Source organism: Macaca nemestrina, chromosome 1 (assembly GCF_043159975.1).
Source record: "Macaca nemestrina isolate mMacNem1 chromosome 1, mMacNem.hap1, whole genome shotgun sequence".
Taxonomy (NCBI): domain Eukaryota; kingdom Metazoa; phylum Chordata; class Mammalia; order Primates; family Cercopithecidae; genus Macaca; species Macaca nemestrina.
This window is the reverse complement of record NC_092125.1, coordinates 183572116-183593331: the sequence shown is the minus strand read 5'-3', so window position 1 is coordinate 183593331 and position 21216 is coordinate 183572116. Positions and strand designations below refer to the sequence as shown.

Here is a 21216-nt window from a genome sequence, read left to right as displayed (position 1 = left end):
CAATAACTTTATCCCTCTGCTTACCCCTTAGAGAGGTCCATGTGTATAATTGTTGCTGCACACAGATTCCCTGCATTAAGACATGGTGAAGAGGAGCACAGTTTCTGGAGCCAGCCTCCCCTGGTTTCAATCTCAGTTCTGTCACTAGGTACATGACCTTGGGAGCAAGTTACTAACTTCTCTGTGCCTGTTTCCTCTTCTGTGAAGTGGGATAATAATTGCAAAGTGCTTAGGACAGAGCCTGGCATTTAGTATACAAATATATACCAAGTATGTGTGTGTGTGTGTGTGTATATATATATAGTATTTGTGTGTGTTTATATATCTATGTGAATATGTTGCAATAGTAGTGGTGGTGAGGACACTGATTACACAGAGAGCAAACTCTCATGCCTTCAGGCACCAGTCAGGTAGTATCAGTGTGTGAAGTGATCAATAATAGGTCAGTATGGAGTGGGGGGGTGTGAGTGAAGAACTAGGGAGTGTCCTCTTAACTTGAAGGCATTAAAATCCAGGAATTTGTAAAACACTACTTGGGCCACCTAAAACTCATTTTTTTTTTACCCTCAGGTTGCCATCTGCCAAGCTGTGTAATGAGTGTTTCACAAATACTTCCCTTAACAATTGTGCTAGCAGAGTGGCCCATTTTATAGATGTCAAATTCGAAGCTCACTTACAAGGTAGTCAGTACCAGGGGAAACTGGGAATGAACAAAGGGAACAGAGGCCTGACTCCAAAGCCAGTAGGGCTCTTTGGATGGTCTCAAGGTTCCTAGGTGAGTGGAACTGGAACATTCAGTCCATCGTACTGTCTGTCATCTCTGACCCCTTTGAGGACGTGATCTCTCACTGACCTATGACAGAGGTAGGGGAAGTGAAAGAGGAAAGGTGCCTATGGTGCTTGCAGTCTCCCTGGAATGTCTTCTGTACTCTCCCTGTGCAAATCCCACATCCTGCTGATACCACCCTCTCTTCTCCATTCCTGTGCCTATCACATGTGCGTCTGTTGGTGGCCATGCAGGTTATGGCTGTTTGTGTTTGTGATGCTCCTTCCATTGTGAGCTCAGAAGGGTTAGACCCGTATTCATTTTTCCATCTCCTGCCTGTTTGAATTTCCATTGAGTACCATTCATTAAATACCATCTGCTGGGTCTGAGTTCTAGTTATTATCCATCACTCATCAAGTGATGATGTCTGGGTGATTAACTTGCCATCTAAGATGTTCAGTTTCTGCATCTTTTAATTTGTAATTATTTATTATTATTTTTTAAATGGGGTCTTGCTTTGTTGCCCAGACTGGTCTCGAACTCCTGGGCCTAAGCAGTCCTCCTGCCTCAGCCTCCCAAGTAGCCAGAACTACAGGTGTGTGCCACCACACCTAGCTCTCCATCTTTAAAATTGGGATAATAACTGTCACAAGGTGTATTCCCCAGGAAGTAGATTCTGATGTAGACTAGCATGTAGGAGATTTATTAGGGAGTGTCCTTGGGATCATCACAGTGGAAGAGAATGGAAGGAAGCAGGATCAGGCAAAGGGAGAAGAGAGGCTACATCACATTTTTAATGAAGGCCTCAGCTGCCTCCATGAGAAGCTCTGAAGCTAAGATAGCCTTTCAAAATAGTCCTGAGTCAGAGTGAGAGTGTCAGGTCTTTATACCCTATGTTGATCAATCACTGGATGTGGGCACCTCAAGAAGGGGGCATGACCTTGGGAAAGACAATTCTCTCAGTCAAGGCAGTTTCAAAGAGAGTTGACAGTTGAGGGTTGTCTAAACTAAAGTTATTCAGTTTCAAAGGAGGACTTGGAAGGTGTCACAGCCTCCCAGTAACCCAAATATCCCAAGCTGGTTAACCCAGTTACTCAAGTAACAACTTCACAGGAAAGCTGATGCATGTGAAAGCATTCTGTAAGGTGTTAAACTTAAGGTTTTAGTTGTTGTTAATTTTAAGAGTAATATTACTGGGACTGGGTAAATACTTCTTCAACTGAGTTGATTCTATGTTTTTAGAGCAACTTCTCAACAAAACTCATGCAGTTAGTATATACCCTTGTATATACCCTTCTTCTCACTTCCCAAAGACACCCTTCTCCCTCTCTCTTTTGTTATTAAGCTCATCTTAAAAGTGCTTATGCCATCCTATTTTAAAACCTCTACGGTTGATTTGATTTGATTTCCTTTCCACTGAAATGACTGTTCTGAACTCTGACCTTAATCTGGGATGGTCAGAGCAGCTGGAAGCACTTTCTTGACTATCTGTCTTCAGACTTTATATTCCATATAGGCTCAGAGAAAGTCTAAGTGCAGTCTTTAAACATTGCTAACATTAACGATTCCCATCAGTGAAGTTAATTAAACGTAAATCAGTACTGGCACTAGCATTCCCAACTTTGTACTGATCCTGGATAGGCTTGTAGGGCTCAGACGTCAGAATATCTTAGCAAAAGCTGACAACAGGAAAAATGAATGTTCCAAAGATCAAGAATATTGAGCAACTCTGAGTCAATTCCAGACACTAGCTGCTTATAGAAAAGAACTGTGTACAGGAGTTCAGAGGTGTAATATGTTGTTGATTTCACACACACACACACACACATACACAATCACACTCACACACATACTAATGTGGTCAGCCAGTTATTCTCTGAATTCCATCATCATTTGATTTCTCTCAAATATATATGTGTATATATTTCTAACTCACAAATTGCATTGTGTCACTTCCGTGATGAAATATCTTCTGTAGCTCCCTAACATCTCCATCACAAAATTTAAAGTCTCAGCAAAAGTCTTATGTTCCCTAAACATGCCAGAATTTTTATGCTGCTGTGTCTTTGTGCTTGTAATTTCCTTTCTGCAGAAAGCTTTCTCATTGCTTATGCATCCTTCAGGTCTCAGTTCAAATGTTTCCTCCACTGGACAGCCTTCCCTGGCTTCCCCACAATGACACTTGCTGCTTTGTGCTGCCTTTCCTCCAAGACAGAGAGCTACAGGATGGAAGGAAATGAGTTTGTGGACTAGTTGGAGGTGTGAGAAGATCAGGGTAGACAGAGAATGGGAGAAGTTATATGCAAAGCCTTTGTACTTAAAAATTTTCATCTGGCAGAGTCAATACTCATTATATGTATCTCTAAAAGTATGACTTAATATATCTGATATTTGATTTTGTTCTTGGCTTTAAGAAGTCCCAGAATCTTTTGATTCAAGGATTAGAAGAGCTCCTAAAGGTAGGCTTTCTGACAAAAGGAAAACTTTCCCCTGACTGCCCTCTTGTGGAGGTGCTAAAATAGCCCAAAGATGGCAAGTCTATAAAATCATCATAAACCTTGATTGAGAGAGCAGTTTTCTGTACTGTCCATTGTACTGGTTATTCAAGCTGCCATATGCATATAATTACATATTTTTAAAGAATTTGAATGTGGCAAGGCATACCCCAAACTGAATTCAGTTTGTCTCTGGTAAATCAGATGGCTCTTCAAGAATATAGAATACCCATAGTGAAGGTTATGAATAGCACATGGAGACAGGCCACATGTGATTAAGAGCAGTCTCTGATGGATGAAGTGCTAGATGCACACTAGCTTTCACTAGCACTTTAAGTTCCATTTCCCCTAGACCACTGGCTCATGCCACGCCTAAGAGAGGTCTGCTGATGAGCTATGTTAAAATGCTGATTTCTGAGCTGTTCATCCAGATTCTGATTCAGTGTGTCTGGGCTAGAACCCAGGAATCTGCCTTTAATAAGCACACCAGGGTGATGCTAATGGATGTAGCCCTTTTGCATCTTGCAGTGGGGATGGGTTTTATGGAGTCATTTACATACTTTTCTATAACTAGGGCAACTTTCTTATTTTATTTTATTTTGAAATATTTTTATTGTTATACTTTAAGCTCTGGGATACATGTGCAGAATGTGCAGGTTTGTTACACAGGTATACACATGCCATGGTGGTTTGCTGCACCCATCAACCCGTCATCTACATTAGGTATTTCTCCTAAAGCTACCCCTCCCCTAGTCCCCCCATCCCGACATGCCCCGGTGTGTGATGTTCCCCTCCCTGTGTCCATGTGTTCTCATTGTTCAACTCCCAGTTATGAGCGAGAACTTGCAGTGTTTGGTTTTCTGTTCCTGTGTTAGTTTGCTGAAAATGATGGCTTCCAGCTTCATTCATGTCCCTGTGAAGGACATGAACTTATCCATTTTTATGGCTGCATAGTATTTCATGGTGTATATGTGCCACATTTTCTTTATCCAGTCTATCATTGATGGGCATTTGGGTTGGTTCCAAGTCTTTGCTGTTCTGAACAGTGCCACAGTAAACATACGTGTGCATGTGTCTTTATAGTAGAAGGATTTATAATCCTTTGGATATATACTCAGTAATGGGATTGCTGGGTCTAATGGTATTTCTAGTTCTAGATCCTTGAGGAATTGCCCCACTGTCTTCCACAATGGTTGAACTGATTTGCACTCCCACCAACAGTGTGAAAGCGTTCCTATTTCTCTACATCCTCTCCAGCATCTGTTGTTTCCTCACTTTTTAATGATCGCTATTCTAACTGGTGTGAGATGGCATCTCATTGTGGTTTTGATTTGTATTTCTCTAATGACCAGTGATGCTTTTTTTCATGTTCGTTGGCTGCATAAATGTCTTCTTTTGAGAAGTGTCTGTTCATATCCTTTGCTCACTTTTTAATGGGGTTGTTTGTTTTTTCTTGTAAATTTGTTTAAGTTCTTTGTAGATTTTGGATATTAGCTCTTTGTCAGGTGAAGAGAATAGGTAAAAGTCATGATTTTACCTATTCTCATCTATTGTCTCCATTAGAGCACTCTTTTTAGACATTATGCCTTGATTTTTGGTTTGAAAGGCATGGTCTTCATTTCCATACATGAGTTTGCTAGTAAGAATTAGGCATTTGATCTATAACTATGGAACAGACTTTCTTTCCTGTCTCCTTTCCTCCTTCCCTCCTTTTCTTTGTAGCTACCTACCTGTCTGCCTGTCTAACTATGTACCTGTGTACCTACCCACCTGTATTTACAAATCAACCTTCATTGTGCCTTGTACCCGGTGAACCAATGTGAACTTCAGATAAGCTAACCTGTCAGAATGGGGATTACCCTGGGATTTTGGCCTTTTTGATAGGGAAGGATGAAAAAGCATTGGCCAGGAAGTTTAGCTCTCCTATAGAATAATACCAACAGCCATTTTTTTTAAAGAGATGGAGTCTCACTCTCACCTAGGCTGCAGTGCATTGGCATGATCATAACGCCCTGTAGCCTCAAACTCCCGCTCAAGTGATCTTCCCACCTAATCCTCCTGAGTAGCTGGGAATACAAGCACACACCACTGTACCTGGCTAATATTTTTTATTTTTTTATTTTTTGAGACACTGGGTATTGGTTTGTTGTCCTGGCTGGTCTCAAACCCCCAATGTCAAGTGATCCTCCTGCCTCAGCCTCCCCCAACTGCCATTTCTTGAACACCTACCAGATACCAGGCATTCTATAAGACTTTTTAGGTACACTATTACTAATTCATCAAAGTAGTTCACAGGTGAGGAAATTGGAAGCTTAAAGAGGTTATGTACTATGTAAGTCATCTAGAGCCTTTAAGGTTGAACTATAACTTGAATCAGGTATGTCTGACTTCAAAGCTCCTTCCTCTCTCACTGGATGAGCATATATCTAACTACCTGCAGATGGACACTAATGCTCTTCAGCCTTCTCTGGGTCTACTAGTTAGTTTTGTTGTGACTAAACATAAAATTTGGGGAGAAAACTCCATATTCAAAAAAGTAAGTTAGCAAATCAAGCATTTCTCCAGGGCACAGCTGCTATTTTCACACTTTCTGAGAAGTCTGAAAATCAGTATTGAAATTGAAAGGAAAATAATGGTTACTGTGAATTTTTAGAAGTTTCTGAAGGTTGTTTTAGGACCACAATGGGCAGCCATGTATCTTAATTTTGCATTTTGTAAAGAACCTGCGGCATTGTTGACACTCCTGAAAGGTCAATAACAACTTGCTTGATATTTCAAGTTAATTGTGAGTTTCTGCATTTTTGCATAGCTGAACCTTTATTATTAAAAGATCCCTTACAAATGGTGCATTCCCCTCATTGTTGAGAGCTGCCTTGAACGCCTAGTATGCCAGTGGAAATACATTTGTTGCAGTGGAAAGGCATTTGACTTAACACAGCATCGTTAATTTTTCTTTAACCATCAGAACATTTTAAAAAATCAAGTTTGTGTTTTTCTGATTATGAAAGAAGCACATGTTCAATGTTAACAATTAGGAAAATATAAAACAGCATAAAGATAATAAATCATCCACGATCTTCTTACCCAAGAGTAATTATAGTAGTAATTTTTTTAAAGTTCTTTAAATAAGGCGTGTTTACCATGTGTGACCTCTGTTGTAGGGTAGGTGACATAATTCTAATTTTATAGATTTGGTAACTAAGCTTAGAAAAGTTAAATAATTGTCCTGCTTAGTTTACAACATTCTGTTTTTCCCTAGTTCCAAAGCCTGTACTCTCCCACATAACCGCTGGTAACATTGTAGATTGTTTCCTCCAAGTCTTTTTTTATGTATGTTTTTTCATGGCTGAGATCATACTGTGAACACAGTTTTGACCCTCCCATTTACCCTTAACATAATGGTATAAGCACTTTCCTTATACAGTATGGCTCTGCCTCCCTCCCTGCCTTCATCTCATACCTGCCCCCTTCTGTCTTGCATGCCACACTCCAGTCACATTGGCCTTTTTTCTGTTCCTGGAACAAGTCAAGAATGTTCTTGCCTTGGGACCTTTGCACTGGCCATTTCCTCTGCCTCAAACACTCTTGTCTTAGATCTTAATGACTCAATGGTTAGTTTTTTCTCATCCTTTAGGTGTCAGCTTAAACGTATAAGTTTTCCCTGAAAGTCTTATCTCACATAGGTCCTGTTTTCTTTCTTAGCACTTGGTGGATTTCCTTCGTAGCACTTGTTATAACTTACCATTAGTTCATTTTATTCGCCTTTTTATTGTGTTCTTGTATCACCTTCACCTTTATAGGTCTGGGTCTAACATGGACTTATACATGATGCTGCATTGAACATTTTTCTATATAAAACACTTTATCATTATGATAGTTTCATAGAGGTTCAAACTAGATCAAAGCGTAGGAACATTTTGAGGGCTCTTGCTCCACATTACTGCAAAAAATTCATCCCAGCATCCCAAAGTGTATACAACTGTGAGCACTGTGTAGGGGTGCCAGTTTCACTGCACCCTTGCCAGCATCATCAGTTTTTAAAGTCTTAGCTATTTTGATAGGTGACTCAAACCATGCCTGCACACTGTAGGTGCTCAGTAAATTTCATTTGCTAAAAGGATGATATATAAAGTTGACATTTGGCCTGAGTTCCAAGAACACCCACATCCTTTCCTGGACTCCTTTTCCTTTGAGGTCACACAGAGAATATAAGTACAGAGAACAGCAGTAGCCAATGCCACGGTATACACCTATAATCACAGCACTTTGGGAGGCCAAGGTAGGAGGGTGGCTTGTGGCCAAGGGTTCTAGAGAAGAGCGGCAAGTAAAGGTGCCCAGATTGGCTCTATTTTCAGCCTTCATAATCTGGGCAGGATCTTCTGAAGACTTTCTTTTGCTAGGCCTAGAGGTAGCCATTGCCTAAAAATACAGTTGCCCCTTGCTCCTTTTCCCCTAAATCTATATCCAAATAGTAAGGAAGGACCTATTCAGAGCAAAGAAAGCATATTTGCATTGTCATTGCTGGTATAGACCTGTCCAAATGCCATTTCATTATTATCACCTTGACAGATGAGGTACCATTTTTATTCAGATATCTAATTAGCAAATGCTTTAAAAATTCATCATATTTAATGCATGGCGTGGTAAATACCTCTGAGAGTTTAACCCAATATAAAGCTCTTGAACCTGACTATATTTACAGCTGCAAGCCTCCTTAGGGAGGCAGCGAAGGGGGAGATAGATGCAGAGATATCCCCTTAGTATTATTTTCATGTATGAGTTTTAAAACTAGTTATGAGGGTAGATGTTTTCCCACATGTCTGTTCACCAGTTGTAAGTCCTGTTTGGGGTAACTGTTTGTGTGTTTTGTCTGAGTCTTTTTTGTCTTTTGTAATACATTTATGTGAGTGCTTTAAGTAGTAAAAGCAGTGATCTTGCTTTTTTTTTTTTGGTAAATATTTTTCCAGCTTGTCTTCCTTGTAACTTTTTCTGTTTTAGACTTCCTGAAGTACATGTAGGCCATTCTGTCAATATTTTTCCTTGCTAATTGCTCTTAAGCTTATAAGAGACCAAGACTGGCTAATGGGTTACTTTTTTTTCCTGGTTATTTTATGGTTTAAGCACATCTTGCTTAGAAGGTCCTTTCTACTTGTATAAAAGAACGTTGAAATTGTATGAATTGTAAATACCTGGTTCCATAGCATTTTCCTTGAAATTGGGAAATTTGTCTAGTTTGACTTTGAAAAAAATAGATTTCAAAATAAGGTATAACTAGATAAGATTTAAAGGTATTTCTTTGTTTAGTTCCTTGGAACCATTCAGTTTTTTTTTTTATACTCTCTCTGCTCTGTCTCCTGGAATAGTATGCGGAGGAACCCTTTAGCATACTAATATAATAAGGATGCTTTTTATGGCTTAAGAGATCTTGGGAATCCTTGGGAAATTGTTCAGTGACTCTCTGCAATGGAATTAAAGTTTTAAAGCCAGAAGCATGCATTCTATATAAGAAATATATTTTCAGAGCTCTTCTTGCTATGAGCTCTCTAACCCCTGCCTCCTGCCACCCTGGGAGTGGTGTACCCTCCACACCCCGCACCCTCCACCCCCAGATAATTGGATTGGAGCTAGTGTTCTTTGTTGTTTGCTTTTCAGAGAGGGGCGGTTGTGTATTATATTCTGGAAGGAATAGGGACTGCTGTAGTATGAGTGCATTCTCTCGGGGACTCTGCAGATCCAAGGCCAGTTCTTCATTCCGAACCCCTCAAGTCACTCCTTGGCCTCTGCTGTTCTTTAGCTAAAGGAAGAGATTCCCATTGTTCCTATCTATTTTTTCCAAAGGGAGATTGCCATTACTGAAGAAGAGGGTGGGCTTAGAGTCAATCAATTATCTTTTGGGCTTAAAACTAAAGAAAATGAACCCATGATTCAAGGATATCTACTTCATCATTTATTATTTTCCTTATGAAAACCCCCCTGGAGCAGGATAATCTTTTTCTAATCACTGTACTGAATGGATCCCCCAAAACAGCCAACCGGAAATGGAATTCTAAAACATGGTTTATTTTAAATTAATTTATTTTCTTTTTTAAACCAGCTTGGTACAATGAGGAAGCAGAGAGGCACAGAAAGGGCTAGGGACTTAGCCAAGGTGACAGAGCTAATTAGTGACAGAGCGAAGATGCTTGCTGTTCATGTCTTCCACTCTAGTACTTTCTACTGTCTCTTTTCTCACAATCTTCAGAGATGCATGGTTTACAACTGTGGCTATGAACAACAGACTACATCTTCTAGATTGTATTTTTTTAAACTTAGCTAAAACAACCCATTGAAGATAAATATATTTTAATTTTTATAAATTTCACCTTAGCGATGTGACTTAAAATGTAACCACCTCAAGTAGACCCTTTTTTTTTTTTTTTTTGAGATGGAGTTTCACTCTTGTTGCCCAGGCTGGAGTGCAATGGCGCAGTCTCAGCTCACTGCAACCTCCACCTCCTGGGTTCAAGTGATTCTCCTGCCTCAGCCTCCCAAGTAGCCGGGATTACAGGCACCTGCCACCATGCCAGGCTAATTTTTGTATTTTTAGTACAGACAGGGTTTCACCATGTTGACCAGGCTAGTCTCAAACTCCTGACCTGGTGATCCGCCTGCCTTGGCCTCCCAAAGTGCTGGGATTACAGATGTGAGCCACCGCACCTGGCCTCAAGTAGATACTGAATTTTCTACATGAAAAGTTGCTGTGGGCTAAATTGTGTCCTCAAAATTCACATATTGAAGCTCTAGCTCCTTGTGTGACTGTATTTGGACATAAGGCTTTTGGGGGGTAATTAAGGTTAAATAAGGTTATAAGGGCAGGATCCTAGTCTGACAGGATTTTTGGCCTTATAAGAAGAGAAAGAGAGAGATCTTTCTCTCCACCATGCAAGGACACAGTGAGAAGACAGTCACCTGCAAGCCAGGAAGAGAGTCCCCTCTAGAACCCAACCATGCTGGCACCCTTATCTCAGACTTCCACTCTCCACAACTACAAGAAAATACATTTCTTTTGTTTAAACCACCCAGTCTATGGCATTTTGCTATGGCAGCCCAAGTTGACTAATATAAAAGCTTTATTGTCCCACTAAATTCTGGTTTCTAGACCCAGTAGACATACAAATTACAAGATCATTGAGGCTGATCTGTGTTTTAGAAAAATCATTCTGATAGTTCCTTTGAGGCTCTGTGTGCCTTTTGTGTGATTGAGTTGTGAGTGCTTCAGAGCACTTGCTTTAATTGTAAGGAATAGCTTATTGTTGACTGGAAACATCCTGGCTCACAAATGAAATTGATGAAAGCTGGCCTGTCCTTCACTGAACCAGGACTGAAGGATGTATTAGCATTGTGATGTCACTGTGGCCAGAGGCCTTTGCTGGACTGGGAACTCACTTCTGAGTTCCTGAAATCACTTAATTATAGGCGAATGCACATAATACCTGAACAGCATCACTGAACTGTTTTTGTCTTCCCTGCCATGCTGACTTATTCATTAACATTTGTGTAAACCATCTGAACCATAGAATCCTTTTGGGAGGTCCTCAAGCTCATCTCTTCTATCTGTAGACCAACTCTTCCTCAAGCATCCTTAACAAAACTCAGAGGCTCTCATCTTCGCCACTGAAGAGTTGGTTACCTTGAACTGATGGATTCAGCTGATGTCAAACTTGGAAACAAATATTAACAAATATTTAATGCAACCTTGGACAAAGTAAAAGATCTAAAAATGTGTGGTCTCAAGCCTCTTAAACTTCTTGAAATCAAAGGAAACCAACTACTGGCCTGAAGGTCTTGGCAGAATGGTAATGCTACTTCCATAACATTAACCACCAAAAGCCTTTCATCTCCAAGGATAGACAGGCTCCTTCGATCACTCAGGGCACTAGAAACCAGGAAACAAGAAAGGGCACCCACCCACACAGCCAGCCAGCACCTCTCATATCCTCCCACAGACCCTGTTCTCCAAATACTAGACAGCAGAATGATCTGTTGAGCCTTAGTGAGTGCCAGGATGTTTCAGATCCATTCATATGACTGTATTGGTTTTACTCAGGCTTGGCAAGTGTTCTTTGCAGAAGGCTGGGTATAGCAATAGCCCCATTTCACAGTTGATGATACTAACCCATAGCAAAGCTTGAAGTCTCCACAGCAAAGGAATTGAGCAGCTCTGACTAGAAGCCACCTGAAAGTGAATGAGCTCCTCAAATATTATCTGCCATTCTGCCACACTACCAGGCACTAGGATAAAGAGAACCAGAAATGGTCTCTGGCTTTGTAGAATTCTCAATGTAGCAGAAAAGAAAGACTCATTAGAACTTGTCATTACAGTGTGAAAAGTGCTGTAATGTTGGAAAGGAAGCAAGGAGTCTATAGGAGCAGAGAAGAGGGTAACCTAATGCAGATTCTTTTTTTTTTTTTTTTTTTTTTTTTTTTTGAGACGGAGTCTCGCTCTGCCGCCCAGGCTGGAGTGCAGTGGCCAGATCTCAGCTCACTGCAAGCTCCGCCTCCCGGGTTTACGCCATTCTCCGGCCTCAGCCTCCCGAGTAGCTGGGACTACAGGTACCCGCCACCACGCCCGGCTAGTTTTTTTTGTATTTTTAGTAGAGACGGGGTTTCACTGTGTTAGCCAGGATGGTCTCGATCTCCTGACCTCGTGATCCGCCCGTCTCGGCCTCCCAAAGTGCTGGGATTACAGGCTTGAGCCACCGCGCCCGGCCAATGCAGATTCTTAAAAACTGGCTAAATTAAATTAAAGATATAAGGCATTATTAACTTTAAAGGTTTTCCTTTTTAGATTCCAGGGTGATCTCTGTACCTTCTAATACAGTTTTTTTAAAAAAAAAAAAAAACAACAACAACTTGATTTTTAAAAACTTTGGTTTAGTTTCAACATTCTCTCATGTTGGCTTTTAAAAGCCTGTTTCTGGCTGGGTGTGGTGGCTCATTCCTGTAATCCCAGCATTTTGGGAGGCCAAGGTGAGCAGATCAATTGAGCTCAGGAGTTTGAGACCAGCCTAGGCAACATGGCAAAACACCATCTCTACCAAAAAGTTTTAAAAATTAGCCAGGCATGGTGGCATGTGCCTGTGGTCCTGGCTACTCAGGAGGCTGAGGTGGGAGGATCACCTGAATCCAGGAGGTTGAGACTGCAGTGAGCCATGATTGCACCACAGCACTCCAGCCTGGGCGACAGAGTGAGACTCTATCTCTAAAACAAACAAACAAACAAAAAGCATTTTTCTAACCCTTTCTGTTTTTAGAATGGGCTTGGGGAATGGGGTGTATTTTCTCAGTGATGCCATCAGGGGTGGGAAGGATAAGGCCAAGTGCAGTGAGACTACAGCTGGTTGCTAGGGACACCTACAGAAGAATAGCCAGATGGGGAAACTTAATGCCTAAGACGTTCAGATATTTAAGAGTCATGTAAAGGCCTCAAAAGCATTTGAGATCCCAACATGTAAAGTACAGGAATTGTTAGGCTGGTATTTGGGCATCAGAGAGTTGGATGGAGGTTGTGAAAAGGTCTGCCACAGAGGACAATTGGAAGGTTCTGGTGCTGAAATCAGTGGGGAATGACAGAGGCTAAACAGGCTCAGGCAGAGGTTATGTACAACAACTGAGTCTCTTTTTTCCTCCTGTTAAAAAGTTAGTGATTTTATCTATCTCAAAGTTGTCATAATCTATAAATGAAACTCTCACATATAAAAAGACTAGTCCTTGAAAAAATCCCCACCTCTCCTTTCTCATACCCCCTTCCTCTGCATTCTCACACTGCTCTTTTTCACTTTTCAGAAGCCAGTAGTGTAGAGAAAGAGCTATTCTAAAATATTCTATACAATGTGTGCCACTAGGCTTCTAAGGGAGATGGTGATGTTGTAACTTTCAAGACACTTAGTCTAGTATTGCAACTGAAAAAAAAATTGAACAGTGTATATTAGTCATAACAGGCCAATTACTGTAACAAACAACCCTGAAATCTCAATGGTTTGATACAGTAAGGGTTAGCTCTTGCTCATTTCACAGTTCAACATAGGTCCATAGGATGCTGTGCTCCACTCAGTCATTCAGGGACCCAGGTGCCTCTCATCTAGTGGCTCTGTTCTCCTTTAGGACTGCAGAGTTCTCCCTTGTACCCTTTGCATCTACTTGGTAGGCAAAGGAAGAGAGAGAGTGAAGATGGCACATCATACAGAAATTGTTAGAGACTGGTCTTAAAAGTGATGTGCATCACTTCCACCCACATTCCATTGGCCGGAGCTCAATCATTCAGCCCCACTGTAGTCTAGCTGTATGGCTAGGCACAAAAGGAAATAGGACTGGGTGGACATTTGGCAGTCCCTGCACCGCAGTCAGAGGTAGCCCAAAACAAGGCAAATCATTGGAAAAGTAGCGAATGAGCTCCCTTTCACTGAAGGTATGTAAGCAGAGTCCAATGACCCCTTATTTCCCAGTCCTACTGGGGTAAGGTGGGGGAAATTTAAGCTAGAAGAATGCAGAGGACCTTTCTGTCTCTGAGGTTCTCTAATTCAGTAAAGCAGAAGGGAATTGGAGCTGAATTACCCATCTGAATTTCCGGTGACTTAAACTGAGTTCTTGGAGTAGAAATAGAATGTTGAATTTCATTTCATGAATTGTTCTTCCAGCTTGACGTATTGGAGATTTTTAGCACGCACGCTTACACCTGGCTGCTCGCCACCTTCTGCCATTGCAGATACGCTTACAGGAAACCGTAAGTGGATCTGCTTTTGATGCTGGCAGCGTCTTACTAAAATGCTTTTGCTGGCATCATGGAACAGGAGCAGAATTCAGCTGGGACCAATAATGAGGCTATTTAGAAAGTTCTCTCCTCCACCCCCTGACAAGGCAGATGTGGTGGGGTTTTTCCACTCCCATTCTGTCGATGGTGGCCAAAATTAGTTCAAGGCCATCAGAAGTGTTTAGACCTCAAGAGTTGAAACCCCAGACCCATAAAGAGGACAAATCCTCTTCCTCACATCTAGCAAGAGAAAAAGAAACTCACCCCCAAAGACTCCCAACACAGAAATTTGTCACCTATTTTCTGTAACAGACCTAGAAAAGGCACAGCCATGTGTCAGTTTGGAAGGAAAGGAAGCATTGACCTCCATTAAAAATATCTCCAAGTAATTTAAAGTTGCTAATGCTTTTCTTTTCCTGAAACCATGTTATATTGAAACAACATTTTCTTCTAAGCACTTTCACTTCTATCATCTCATGTTAAAATCCCCAGCCATTGTTGTGTGAGGTAGGGATGTCGTGTTTTATCCCCATTTAATAGATAATACTTCTTGAGGTACAGAGATTAAGTGACTCGCTTAAGGTCTGTGAGATATGTATGCAAGATGAGTACCCAAATCTCTATACTTCCAAACTCTTTTGCCTAAACCACACAAGGTTATATCAGCTGATGGGTTTTTTGGCCATTCTAGTTCACTGTAACTGACTCTATTAATCTGTTGATCCATTAATCCATCTGTCCATCCACAAACTCGGTACCAAGCATTGTGCTTCAGATACAGAGATAAATAAGGGTCTTTGCCTTCACAGCTTAGTAGGAAAGATGGAAATAGAGATAAATAAATGACAGATACAAATACATATATAGACAAGTTATAATGGGTATATGTGTGGGGAAGGGCCAGGTTTGGAAACACAAAGAGAGCATGGTAAGTTCTTCCTTAGAAGGTCAGGGATGATGTCACAAAGGTGACATTTGAGCTGAATTTTATAGGTGTATGACCATCAGACACACAAGGGGTCAGGGGGCATCCCAGGCGAGGCACCAACTTGTGCAAAGACATAAAATGTGCCATATGCAGGGATGTTCTGGCATGTTTTGGGATGGTTTTAGACAGTAATGAACCCTATGGGGGCACCCTGGCAGCATTGCTGAGCTAAAAGTAAAGGAAGATATTCTGTGACACTCATGTGCACCCTTGTTCCTGGACTCATGTGGCATCTCAGTTTTCTGACTTTAGGGAGTGATTTGGGTCTGACCCACACAATTCAGTCTTTGATTATGTACTCTTGCCTTATTCTGCCCATGTTTTCATCATTAGGCCTGGGCTCCCTAGTCTGACTGTAAAGTGCCAAGGGACTGCTTGGTGATTTTTAAATATTCACAAATCAAGCAGTGAGCTCAAGAGAATATTAGCAGGATGTAGCACCATGAGAGGGAAAATATATGGACTTTAGTTCAGTTAGGTAAACCAGCACCATGCCAGGCATGGAGGGCACAGATGTTGTTGATGTCAAAGAGCTTGCAGTCTTGAGTGGAAGGTAGACAGGGAAGCTAGTAATCACAATTCAATAAGGACAAGAGTAACCTATGGAACAAGTTCTGTGAGAGCTCAAATAGGGAATCATTAATTCTGCCTATTCTCACTCCAATATAAATTCCCAGGGCAGGGGATTTTGTGTGCCTTGTTTATTGTTGAATCCACAGTGTCTGGCACACAGTAGGTGTTCAATAAATATTTGCTGAGTGAATTTATTGAAATTAATGCTTGAACTTTATTTATGATCATCAAGCATAAGAAGTGGGGACATGTATTCCAGACAGAGAGAGAATAGCTTCAGCAAAGGAACATACATAGGTGTAAGTTTTAATTTGCCCAAATGTTGTTTCCTTGAATGTACTGCCAGAGAGCGTTCTTATAAAGTTTGGGTATCATTGAGATTTCTGGATAGTGGCCTTTCTTTCTTTTTTTATTGTTTGTTTGTTTTTAAGCTTTTGATTGAATTCTCCCCACACATTACTGTGCTAAGTGTCTTGAGAAGATTGACTATACCAGCACATTTTAACCAGGGCCTTTGTCAACTGATGTCCTTTTGAACTACCTGCATTAGGTTGGGCATTGTTGCATCCTCTACCCTCATCCCTTTGTTGGAAACCATAGTGGCTATCAGGTGAAATTGGTCATAGGTAATGTGACCGTGTGACCTGGTTTGCCAGTACTGGTTTATGCCTGTTGTCTTGTTGTAATTATTAATAGAGACTCCTTGCACTCTCAAAAATATCTGGGTTTGACCAAGAGAAGGAAGGATCCCTTCTCTCAAGCATCAGTCAAGAAAAGTGGTTGATGTAGAAAGCCCCACTACCAGATATCAGGAGCACTAATTCAATGCTTACTCAGCAGATGTTTATTGAATGTGATTCTATTCTGGACACTTCAGGGACCCATAAGTATGAACAAAATGTGGTCTCTCCTTTGCCCTTAATTCAAAGTGATGATTATACATATCCTATCTTTCTCATGGTTATAAGAATAACACAGTAAATACTCTGTGAATATTTGTTGAATGATTATAATGAATAAATAATGTATGTCATTTAACCTCTTTCTTAGTTTTTCTTTTATGTCAATGCAAAGATAATAACAGTATCTACCTTATAGGATTGTTGTGAAACTAAGTGAGTAAATACATATAAAGAGCTAAGAGTAGCACCTGACACAGTAAATGCTCAATAGATAGCAGTATTGTGTGAAAGCACTTTGTAAACACAACAGAGATACTGATAGTTTTCTGCAGCTTAAAAATGAGAAAAGCAGCTATTTGGAAACTTTGTCCAGGAAAGGTTGCGTTTGTTAATTTATTTAACTATCATTTATTGCGAATCAGATATAAGCCCCACCCTCAAGGAGCTCAAGTGGGAGAGACAGACATGCAAAAAAGACTATGAATCTACATACATTTATGTCATAAAACCATGTCCTATAAATTTGTGGGTTCTGTTAGAGGTCTGCTGGGTACCACTTTACAGATCACTCATTGACAGTTTCAGCAGAAGGGGTGGATGTTGATTACTATTAATCAAGGAAGCAATGTGGTTAGATTGGAATTTAAGAAAGGTTACTGTGGCTGGTAGATGGTATTCATTTAAAACTGAAGGCAAAGATATGTTGATGATAATAATTCAAGACAGGATCAAGATACCAGCTTTATTTTCCCAGCCCTCTCTCGGTACTTGTGAAACCTGTGTTGTCAACCTTGAGTGTTTCCATGGTTAATTGTTGCACTTCATGTTTCTGTAAGTAAAGAATAATTAGCTGATGCAGTGGCTCATGCCTGTAATCCCAGCACTTTGGGAGGCCAAGGTGGGCAGATCACCTGAGGTCAGGAGTTCGACACCAGCCTGGCCAACTTGGTGAAACCCTGTATCTACAAAAAGTAAATAAATAAATACATAAATAAATAAATAAATTAGATGGGCTTGATGACGGGTGCCTGTAATCCCAGCTACTAGGGAGGCTGAGGTGAGAGAATCTCTTGAACCCGGGAGGCAGAGGTTGCAGTGAGCCTAGATTGCGCCATTGCACTCCATCCTGGGCGCCATAGTGAGACTCCATCTCAAAAATAAAAATAAAAATAAAAAGAGAATGGTTAGGAGGAAGATTAATTGTGTAGCACTCAGGTAGGTGAAAAGTATGAGAGGAGTAAGCACTGCTCTCCTGTATGCTTGGGAGGCCTTAGCAATGGAGACATTCCATTTGGGATTTCAGAGAGCAATGACTGTCTGCTTCAAAATGAAAGTAATAAGGCCGGGCGCGGTGGCTCAAGCCTGTAATCCCAGCACTTTGGGAGGCCGAGACGGGCGGATCACGAGTTCAGGAGATCGAGACCATCCTGGCTAACACGGTGAAACCCCGTCTCTACTAAAATACAAAAAAAAATTAGCCGGGCGAGGTGGCGGGCGCCTGTACTCCCAGCTACTCGGGAGGCTGAGGCAGGAGAATGGCGTGAACCCGGGAGGCGGGGCTTGCAGTGAGCTGAGATCCGGCCATTGCACTCCAGCCTGGGCAACGGAGCTAGACTCCGTCTCAAAAAAAAAAAAAAAAAAAAAAGAAAGTAATAGACAAGGAGGCTTGAGTTAAGTGGAAGTGCTAAGGGACTTGCCTAAGGTCACATAGCTAGTTTATGGCAGCATTGGTGCTCAAACCCGTCTTCTGACTCCCAGTTCAGTTTTCTTTCATTATAGTATTATTTAGACTAGACTAGATTAGTCCCTTCACTGATTGCTGAGTTCCTCAGGATGCCTCAGGAACTGCTAGGAGGACAGCAATGTTCTATTTGTTTATATATTGAGGGTTTTCATAAAATTTTGCTTAGAAAAAAGCACTTGTTGTAAAAAAAAAAAATGTTGAAAATAAATCATCTGAAGCTACAAATTGGCTAAATAGCCTGAAACTACTGTAGTGTAAAACTATATACTCTCCTTTTAAACTAATTTTATATTTATATAATATATATTTTTTACACACACACACATACATACATACATACATATTAACTAATATCTGCGCCTATATAGATACTCTGTTAAGTACTTGTACTTCCTAGGGTTTTCCCAGAGACCTGGTTGTATAGATCTGAGAATATGGGCTACAATATCAGCAGTGCCTTCCTCTTTTCCATAGCTTTCACACCATCCAGACCTATTGGAGTTCTCTGTGACTGAAGACTTTCCAGCTATGGAAGCACAAATTCAGGGGCAAACCCTCACATTATTCACCAAATAAGGTTGCAGTCAGAGCATCCCCATCTCTATCAATAAAACAGTACCTGTGTTGAAAGCTCATAGCATGAACTCAATGGATTTGTTGAGTTTGAAGAGCAACTTCCACTTTCGAGTTTTTGGTTTTTGTCACTTGAACATTTCTAAGAGGAATAATACCTTCCTTTGGCAGAGCTTTCTCACATCAGAAAAAAATGATTTTGTGGAAAGGTGGATTCCAAAAGTTTTTGAGTCATCCTTGGGATTCATCTATTTTTCATGTATTTCTAAGAAAGGCCATATCTCAGCCTGCCATACTAATATATTTGTTTTACTTTAGCAAATATTTATTGAGCACCAACTATGACAGCCACTGTGCTCAGCTGGAGGGAAACAAAGATGAATAAGAACAGTCTTTGCTCTTGAGTACCTTGAAAACAGGTGGGAGAGACAGACCCGTAAACAACTGTGGTAATGCTCTGACGGGAGTTATGTGGTGTCAGGAGGAACAAGCTAGTATGAAAGCTCAGATAACAAAGAAGCTCATTTTGCTTAGCGAAGCTGAGGCCTTGAAGGATGAGTATGATTTTCCAGAGAGAAAAGGCACTCTAGATGGAAGAAATGACAGCAACAAAGACAAGTGTTGTGAGAGAATAGATTGTCATATCTAGAGCAGTGTATATGGAAAGAAATGTCTTGGAGGTATCAGGAAACTTAAATAAAGACAAAATTGTAAAGAGCCTTGAATGCTGTACTGAATAATTGGACTTGAAAAGAGCAATAAGGATCTTAGAAAGATTTTTAGGCAGGGGAGTAACAGAACATAGGGCAAACCATAAGAAATTGACCATGTTTGACTGCTTTTAACCTATAAAAACAATTTCATGTTTCAACCTAATAAAAAATAGTGAACATTTTTTAGTAATTAGCAGCATGTCACACCCCATAATACATGCCTTACATGGATTATCTCATCTAATCCTCACAAGTTTAGGCATTATTGTTGTCCCAGTTTAAATATGACACTACAGTTCAGAGAGTATCTTTGGACTTAATCAAGGTCCTGGTCCCTGACTTTTAAAAGCCCATGGTTTTAATGATTTTTAACCAACCATCTCCAGTTCTGCATTTTATTAAAATAACTTGGTTAGGCACAGTGGTACATACCTGTAATCCCAGCACTTTGAGAGGTCAAGGCAGGAGGATCGCTCGAGCCCAGGAGTTTGAGGCCAACCTGGGCAACATAGTGAGATCTTGTCTCTACTAAAAATAAAAATAAAAAATTAGCTGGGTGTTGGAGAAAAAGCCTGTGATCCCAGCTACTCAGGAGACTGAGGTGGGAGGATGACTTGAGCCTGAGAGGTCAAGGCTGCAGTGAGCCATGATCACACCACTGCACTCCAGCCTGGGTGACAGAGCAAGACCCTCTTTCAAAAAGAAAGAAAAAACAAAACCTCTGGTGACCAGACTGGGTGTTAGAGGAACATGCTACTATCCTGGCTCTTTCTTTGAGGCAGATTTAAAAATCTTCTTCAAAAGCTTAATTTCCCTTTAGCCAGCATTATTACAGTGTAAAGTCAGTTGAAAATCTGAGTAAACCCTACTGAATTAAAATTGCTAATTAAAAACTACTTATTTATAAACTCTGACATATTAGAGCTGGCAGAGACTTCAGGAATCATCTAGTTTCATTTCTTATTTACTCAAGAAGATTCAGGTCCAGAGAGGAGAAGTGGTTTGCCTGAGGTCATAGAATTACTAGTAGCAGAGATGAAACTGGCCTCGATGTCTCCTGGCTCTTCCTTTTATGTTCCCGAGTGAATTAAAATGGATCTAACTTTCACAAACATGCACCAAGCACCTACTGTGTATAAGGCCCATTGTTCTAGGTGTGTTCTTCAGTTCTCTTACACATGCAAATGTGTACAAATTCATGTTAGGTAGATGGTTCAGTTTGGCTAACTACTGATACTATGTCAAAGATATGGGGGAAATCTGTCTTTTAGCTATCCATATCATGGAATTGGCACACATGAATTGATAATAAATTTTTAATAGTGAAGATATCCATTAAGATTACTGTTCTAAGCCCTTGTGTGTTTTGTTTTCTTTTGCCCCAAGGTGTCCATGTGCTAACAAATAATAAAGAAAAAATTTCCAGCAGGAGTTTTTATATGATTTGAGTTGTGAAACCTTGAAGATGATGTAAGCATTTCAAAATCCTTGAACAAGATGTAAGTTTTAATAATATGCATAACATATATAACACACATTTACATTCATAGGATTTTTGAAGGCTAGAGAACTTTTTTGCAAGCATTCTTATTTCACTAACAATGGAAAAATACTCAATGTGATGATTATTTAATTATCCCATGGTTCATTTTATGGATAATGAAGTGGGCAGA

The 21216-nt window shown here is 40.5% G+C and overlaps 1 protein-coding gene across 3 annotated transcripts in view; it reads left to right on the top strand.

The window, feature by feature from the left end:
- LOC105495017 (ELAV like RNA binding protein 4) overlaps positions 1-21216 on the top strand; it is a 155659-nt gene that overhangs the window by 30469 nt on the left and 103974 nt on the right. Inside the window, exon 1 of one of the 3 annotated variants that reach the window (XM_071093233.1) lies at positions 21023-21042. The exons of the other annotated variants lie outside the window; for them this stretch is intronic. The gene's annotated coding sequence lies outside the window, so the exon portion shown is untranslated. Of the gene's footprint in view, positions 1-21022; positions 21043-21216 lie in introns of those variants that run through there. 3 annotated transcript variants of the gene reach the window in all.